The following is an 8,451-nucleotide window of genomic DNA, read 5'->3' on the forward strand; positions in this document are numbered from 1 at the left end:
AAAGCATTTAAAGCTTGCCTTATTGCTTATTTCCATGGTTTGTTTTCAGCCAGTGACCATTTGTAATTAACATACTCATGCCTGTTGTCATTAGGTTAAATAGTTTTACTCTCAGACTACTCGCAGGTTCAAAGTATGTAGAAGGTTTTCTTCTTTCTCAGTTTCTTAGTATGAGACATATTTGTAGAACCAGAAAAGGAAACCCTTGTAAATCTGCATTTGTCAGGCTCCCTCTCCCCTAAGCAGCCATGTATCTAGGGATGTATCTAGGGATGAAGCTACATGCTGAAAAAGGACCTGGGGGTGCTGGTTGACAGCAGCTGAACATGAGCCAGTGTGTGCCCAGGTGGCCAACAAGGCCAATGACATCCTGGCTTGGATCAGTAACAGTGTGGTCATAGGACCAGGGCAGTGACTGTCCCTCTGTCCTAGGCACTGGTGAGGCCACACCTCAAATCCTGTGTCCAGTTTTGGGTCCCTTGCTGAGAAAGACACCGAGGTGCTGGAGCGAGTCCAGAGAAGGGCAATGGAGTTGGTGAAGGGTCTGATGAGGAGCAGCTGAGGGAGTGGGAGTGTTTAGCCTAGAGAAAAGGAGGCTGAGGGAGGACCTTATCTGCAATAGTCCATAGAAGTTTATAAGAGCATTCACATTATTTTATTAATTTCTTGATAATTGCTGTACTTCAGTTTTGTACAGAATTGCTTGACGTAGTGATGCTTGTCCAGAGGAAGGATTTAGTTTCCAGAGAAAGATGTATTTACTGAAGAAGAAGCACATTACCAAAACCTAGATAAAATACAGATTTCATTGATGAGATCTATTTTTATAAAATCTAAAATATTATTGTCTGCAATTCTTAAATTATTTCAGGAAGAGTGCCAACATCATAAAATGCAAGAAACAATAATGAGAATCCCTCTTGCCTCTGTGGTGGCACCGTACATTATTTTTGATGAACGAGGCAGGCTTCCAAAACTTCTTTTCAGAAACCCAAGCCAATACTCGGATTGAATAAAATCACACTTGGCTCAGTGGCAGGCACTTGCAGTCCAGGGAAAAGAGGCTTAAGTTTCCTTTTCCTTTCCCAGGACACTTTTGCTTAATAGCATACACCCAGAGGAACCAGGCTGTTAGCTCACAAAGCCATCTGCTTTTTAATCATCTGTGGGAACCATATGAGCAGCTAAGTGCTATCCTCCTTTAGTCAGCTTCCTAGTCCTGGATTTCTTCAGCTTTTCCTTCAGGAATATATTTAAATCTAAGCAGTTTCCCATATCTGACTTGCCTTTACTTAGCAGTTTAGTAGTTTGAAGGACAGATAGATGAATTTTTTTCTTTTAAAGAAAAGAGCTGCCAATAGTACATGTTAAGATGGTGAGCACAAAATAAACTTGTGATGCTCATGTCAAACAAATGAGAGCAAGAAAAGGCACACCCTACATTTGTTTCTCTCTCTGCCACAAGAAAGGGGAGCCAGAATCTCTTAGAGATGGCAGTAAATGTTATTACTGTGACTTTTTGTCAATTCTTAACTTCAGCTGCTGGTCATTCCCTATTGTTCTCATTTACAGTCTCATTAAGTAGCATAAGGGCATGTGAGCCAAAGAACCACAAAACAGCCACTCAAAATATAGAATACTAATTTTTTTAAATTTGTGGTTAGAGTTCTTTAAAACCACATAGTTCTCCAAAACCACATGGCTTTGATAGACAGTTAATTTACTTAAAAAGTTATGTAGAAGAAAGCATCAGCAGGAACAGCATCTAAGCTATTTTGCTGCACCTCTGCCCTGCAACCTCTGCATGAGCTCACTTTCTGCTCAACAGGAGCACAAGTTTCCAGTGCAGAACTGCCACATCAATTGGAGAGGAGGTATATTTTGCAACACGTGCCAAGAATATAAATAAATAAATTATATGATTTACCTAAATCTTTATTGTTCCTCTACCATTCTGACCTTGCTGAAATCATTAGAAAATGAAATACAAGTCCTTGCTTTCACTTTGTTTTTTATCTTGCTATCTGGTGACATTCAAATAAATTATCTTTTCCATTGTTACAGTTCATTTCACAAAATTTTTGTACTGCCTTTGTCCTTCATTTTTCCTCACATTGGTAAACTTTTAATGTACGTGAAAACAGAGCCTATTTGCTCAGCCCTACATACCTTTAACATATTAACCGAAAAAATCTGAAAACATAACTAAACCTATGGTTTTGTCTACAGATAAGCACAGACTGATTTACAGTGATATATGCATGAAATAAGAAGCTCATGTTAAGTTTCTCAGAAGTGTACCAGGAGCAATGATTCACAAGCCAACAAAAGATAGTAAATATCTATATTTTTTGAAAAGGTGTAAACTAGTTCAGTTCTGAACACCCAGCTACGGTTTCAGTTACACACCATTCTATGGATCTGACCATAAAGTAGGAATGGATGAATTTTAAAGAGCTTAGGGAAAAGCAGAAAAAATACTTTAGAATTATTAAGAATTTCAGTTTGTGAAGAAGAAAAGCTTCAGAACAGTTATGGATAAACTGCATTCTTTTCTTGGGCAAAATTTACATTATTAGCAAGGTTTAAACATAAATAACGTCTCTTTGAATGGTATTACAGTGATGAGTTACAGAAAGCAGTGGCAAATAGCATTACTTACTACTCCAGAATTCCCCAGATGTGCACTCCACACACCTACATTTTCTTTCCTATATTATCCTCAGTGTTCAGACAGGCCTATGGGATATATCCTGATATCCAAACAACACGCAGGTAACTAAGATGCCACATGAATTCTGAGTATTTTCATTTCTCAGCAGTGCCAGGAGCAAGATGAAAAATTCCAGATTAGAGTAATACAGTGAAAGTACACTAAAGGAAGACTGAGGGGACATTAACAGGGGTACACAAAGAAGGCATAATCTGTCTCAGAAAGGGCATTTTCCTTCAGTATCAACAAAATAGCACAAAACCAAATGACTCTTTTACATTTCCAAAATAATACTGCACACCCTAGCAGGAACAGCCATTAAATGGCTCCCTGCTGCTGTGACTGTGAGGGAAATGCATTCTTTCCGTGTTATGTATAGACAATTGGACAGAAGTATTTCTTAAAATAACAGAAAGGTGAAGATATATACTGTTTTTAAGTGTATCCCAGAAACTTGGAATGTCTGCGAACACAAACTAAATTCAGGGCTTACATAAAAGCTTTACCATAGCTCTATATTTCCCTTGAACAAATTTAATGCACATAGGACAGTATTCCAGACCTATTGCTTTGTTACAGTCTTCATCCCTTAGAAAATAAGGAATAGATCCCAGTTCCTGAAAATGGTGAGAGACAATGCTCATTCTGACCATCTAGCTGTGGTCAGCTAAATTAGCACTGAAAAAAGGTCAAGTTTGTGTCATCAATTGTGTATTATAAAATATCATCTGCTCCCACAGACTGATTCAACAATAATTGTATTTGTTTCTCACCCAAATCTATAAGATTTGTCCAGAGGCATTGAAAAAAGGATACAATTTAGGATACACTATAAATTGGAAGGAGAGGAAGCAAGGAGAATTCATCTTACCATGAAATAAAATGGAAAATAAATGAGTCTGAAATAATTCAGATGTAAAAGGTATATGTGATTTTGCTTTTTTTTTTCTTGTGAATGTTTGGGAACTTTCTTCATTTCATTTCAATTATTCTTAAATTTCTGCTGCCATTACTGGCAGTGAGCAAGAAGCTGGTGCATCCAGACTGTCAACAGCTCAGAGCAGCAAGTTCCCAAAAAATCATTTCCAATTCTTAAGTTAAGTCTGGCTGTTACTTAGCTTGATAAAGAGTTTTTTTTCATTTACCTTCTTCTTATTTCATTGTCTCTGAGGAACTAGTCATACGTGAATATTTACAGAGTTGTATCATCTTTAATGAGGAATGAGTCTCTGCGAGGCAAAGAAACAACATGAATTAGACAGGGACAAGCACGGGAAGAAATCTAAAGCTACTAGAAGTTTTAAATTGAGAATATAAATCTCTCAGTCTGTACAACTATGTATCAAAAGTATATGTCGTACAATATGAAAGTCAGCTCATCATTAGATCTGTATTATACAAAGAAGCACAAATTTATTTTTGCACAAACCATGGAGTATTGGATCTTATGTTTACAGATCACCAGAACTGAAAAATGTCTGCTTCAATTATTTCTCTGATATTTTCTGCAGATATTTCATAACCCCTAAATGTCACTTATTAAAATGCAATTACATCACCTCTTTGCCAACATCAACATTAGTGCTTATCAGCATTCCATTTTCTGTCCTGCTCCAATCCTTTTTTCTTTCACTTTACTTTCTCTCTCTTATTCCTTATTGACCAAGACCACAATAGTTCCCTGCACATTCATACCAACTTAACTTCAGCTGCAATGTTACTCTGTGAATGAGAGTGGCAGAAGTGCTGGCACACAGCTCCTCTCTGGGGCTGGAACTTCTGGCAAGGACTGGAATACATAAGGGTGAGAGCAGAACTCCTAATTGCTCCTACTAAATCACTCAAACCCAGCTGTCAAAGTCCCCAAATTCTCTGGTATGTCTCCAAAATACTAGTCCAGATTTTGGAAGCAGAAGAGCCAAATGACCATGACAGCCAAAGGAAGCTTCTCTTCATAGTTGTTTGTTCAAACACTGAGACCATGACTGCTACAAGCATAAAGGACAGCTCTGAGCTAACCCTGGTACCTTTACAGGACAGGGCACTAAAAAGCCTGAATGCCACCATCCACTGAGACTGTTCTCGCTGCCTGCCTGAAAAGCAGAGCAAGTTCCTAAAAACGTGTGGTTTTGGAAAAAGAAAACAGCCCTGGTGTACCAGGAAACATGGCTGTGAACAGCCAACATTTCTTAGTGGTGAAGTGTTCCAGTGTGCATTGGGGAGGCAGGGGAAGGGAAAATGGAGGGGAACGGATCTATAGGAATTGTTACAGTGTTTTTCCTGACTCTGCACAAGTTTTAGATTGCCCTCACTGCCCTCTCCTCACACACCCTTTGGGACAGACAACATTGACTACACTGCTTGAGAAACAAGTCACGTAGAGACCTGCAGGCTGGTAGATGTCATGTGAAAGGGAAGAAAACTTCCATGTCTGTAGGAAAGGGAAAGATATCAAAAATTTCAGGAGATAGGCTCATCCCAAATAACTGCTTTGTCAGTACAAACACCTTTGAACTTCTGCACAGTAGAAAAAAGATATTTCAAACAATAGGAATTGGCTTAGCTTTCAGTATAGGCAGTTCCTTTACATCTCAGAAGAATATTCTCATTTAAACAACTTCTAAAGATTTGTAAATTTTGTCACAGACACAGTAGGTATAGACAAACTACATCATTAAGACATTTTTATTCTGCAATAAAATCTGAGTATTTGATAAGAATTAGAACATATTCTACAGCTGATGGACTATGTAGAAACTTGTCAGTGTTACTCCAATGCATCTCTAATGCAGAAATACTTCTTAAAATATTCAAAAACAACATTAAACCATGTCACATCAGTAACAAAAGCTTTTATAATAGACTAATTTCCCAAGAGTTTATGAATAGATGTTTGTATAGAAGTTCCAACTCCCAGGTCTGCCTCCTAGCAGTCAGAAAAAAATGTGAAGTTAAGCTACTCATACTTAATGTACTCAAATGTTCAGAAAAAGAAGCAGAAAATATGGAGAGCATGAACTGGATACTGGAGATGCTGATGCACTGTGAGAATGGGAAAAGCTATTTTCAGGGCAGGTGAAGTGCAAGAGGACACTTGGACCAGCTGCTCTACACTTACAACCTGTAAGCAATCTTACTCATACCTGCCTAAATACTTGTGGATGTTTATTTTTCCTCCACAGTAGTAGCCAGTTTTATTGAATGGAGACAGATCATCTTCCAAGTACCTAAAAAAAAATACGTCAATAAAAAATTTAATGTCTGCTCTTGTGCTGCAGTTATAACATGGTGATACTGACTTCATACCTTAAGAAAAGAAAAGCCTTAACAGTTTATGTTCTTAAGAAGCTGTTAATCAAAGATCTAGCTTCCATCAGCACAAAGCTAGCATTTGCTAACATTTTAGAAAGTATAAACTACTTCAAAAGATTTGATTCAGTCAAGCACTCATATGTGAAATCCCAATTCCTTGGTACCACCAAACTGTACAAACACATTTCTTTCCACCAATTCCTAAATATGACTAAAAGCAGAAGATACACATCTAGATGCCTAAAAGCCCCTTTGAAAAACTGAAAACAATAATAGGAACCTTTCTGCAGGGACTGTTACATGTACTAGAGTATAAATATTTGACAGATTTTTAATTTTTTTTTAGAATGTTATTCAATTTTAGAGTAACTTGTTTTTCAAGTACTGCAGTTGTTTTGATTTAACAGGGTACCACTTTATGCGTTTAACCTTATTCTCTGTAGCCTCAATGTCCATTTCTAAAAGGAGAGATTTGCAGGAGAATTATTAAAAAGTTTTGGTTTCTGTCTTGTGGATAAAAAATTTATTTGGTCATACAGTATTACTAGATCATTTTCCCCATACATACACCTGTGTGCCTGCACACAGACCCAAACATTTAAGTTTTTTTAAAGGTCCATTTATCCATCAAGCTTGCTGTAGCTGCAGATGCCTCTCAGAGAACCATAAATAACCTGATAACCAAACCAGTATCATCAGGAGCTTCCTCTCACAACAGCATGATCAACATAAAAGATTAGAAGTAGACTTAATCTTTCCTTCTTCTGATATTTTTTCATATAATTCTAAGATACCTGTTTCTCTTTCCTGGATGTAGCTCAGGAGATGAGCAAAGCTACAGGAGCTCTAAAATACTAGAAGAGGGTAACTACTAAAACACAAGTTCTCCCCCTTGTGCACAAATACCTTGTTTTTAATTATTTTAAGAGCTTAAGCCCACAGCTTATGAAATTGTTGCTCTGAGAAGATCCCAGATCTCTGACACATAGAAGTATGTGCTGTTATTCAAGGATGCTATAAAAATTCAAGGCAGAGTTTAAATCCTGAAAATATAAAATAAACCATACATCCACACAGCAATTCCCATGCATATTCATAAAGAGAGGCTTAAAGATCAACCATCATTAGGTTCTCCTATGTTTACTTTTGCTAATCAGCTCTGATTGGTGGTAAGATATAAAGTGAATTCACCAGAAGTGAAGCCACAGAATAGGATGCCATGAAAAGGCAGCAATCCAGAATTGTCTAAGAATTAGGCCTCTAAAGAATATCTCAGAAATTATGCTACTCCTTGAAGTATAATTCTCCTTCTCCCAGAATTTGTTCATGGGCAAACTGAGGAAACAAGCCTTGTGTCAAGGAGCACCAAGGTAATAAGGAACAGATTCTCTGACTTGATGTTCCTGTTCTGTGAATAAGCAAAGCATGAATACTTTGAGCTTTTCTGATCTGGTATACTTCTATGGCTTTGTACTCATTGCAAGGGTTTTAATTAAAAGAGAAACCAATTATATCTAGCCCTTTGCCTACATTATCATTAACCTGCTTTCATTACAAATTAAAGGCACTGAAGCAGAATTTTATTTTTTTAATGATGCTATTAATTTAATTCTCTTGGATCTTTTACCTTTCTTGCACAGATTAGTTGCCTGCATTACTTTTAGCATCATCTCTCCTGAGAGGTGATCCATTAGGTGAGTTATTTTAATAATGCTCGAGTGTGAACTTTCTGTTAAAGCTTCTGCAGCACTGACAATCCCTACTGCAAGAGAAAAAGCTGGCACATCTAGATCTGGAATGGTGTTCAAAAGGATGCTATCAACTTAAAATTCATACTGAGCCACAACCAGGAAGTATGAATTTCTCTCTACTTAAACCAGAAGTAGAGACAGAAAAAGAAAAAGCAGAGAAGAAATGAGAAGAGTACAGGGGAGGAAGGAGCACGCAAGAATAAATGATGACTTGAATGGAGATGAGCTGAGAACAGGTGGTGAGAACAACAAAATGGAACATAAGGCAGCAGGATTGTGGAAAATACTGAAGAAAATTGGGGGGAAAAAAAACCCAAACCACAAAACAAAACAGGGAGAAACTGAAATATGGAAACACAAGACAAAGCTAAAAAATATTTCCTTGTATTGGCTATTTGTTGTAAGGGTATTTTAATCAAAATTAGTGGAGGAAAGATGCATATCTGTGTCCTGTGGTCTGAGACTTGATGTACATGCACTGACCTACCTAAGGAATAAAGCTCTATACACATTAATATAGAAAAGCAAAGCTTGTCCTATGGGGTGTCTCAATACCCTTTCCTATTGATTAGTACTGTCACCACAGTGTTGAAAAGCTAAGGGGTTTTTTTTGTTCTAATTTGTCCCACAGAATATTGCCATGGCTGTTGGATCAAAGCTATTTCAAAACTCAGT

General features: G+C 37.4%; 1 long non-coding RNA gene across 1 annotated transcript; it reads right to left on the minus strand.

The window, feature by feature from the left end:
* Nucleotides 1-656: 656 nt before the first annotated feature.
* Nucleotides 657-6,990, minus strand: LOC113950913. The gene is made up of 4 exons (XR_003528932.1): nucleotides 6,932-6,990; nucleotides 5,857-5,940; nucleotides 3,859-3,942; nucleotides 657-787 (listed from the first exon to the last, which is right to left on the minus strand). It is a non-coding gene; the product is annotated as an uncharacterized LOC113950913 (long non-coding RNA).
* Nucleotides 6,991-8,451: the final 1,461 nt, after the last annotated feature.

Source organism: Corapipo altera, unplaced genomic scaffold, assembly GCF_003945725.1.
Source record: "Corapipo altera isolate COAL_440 unplaced genomic scaffold, ASM394572v1 78, whole genome shotgun sequence".
NCBI lineage: Eukaryota > Metazoa > Chordata > Aves > Passeriformes > Pipridae > Corapipo > Corapipo altera.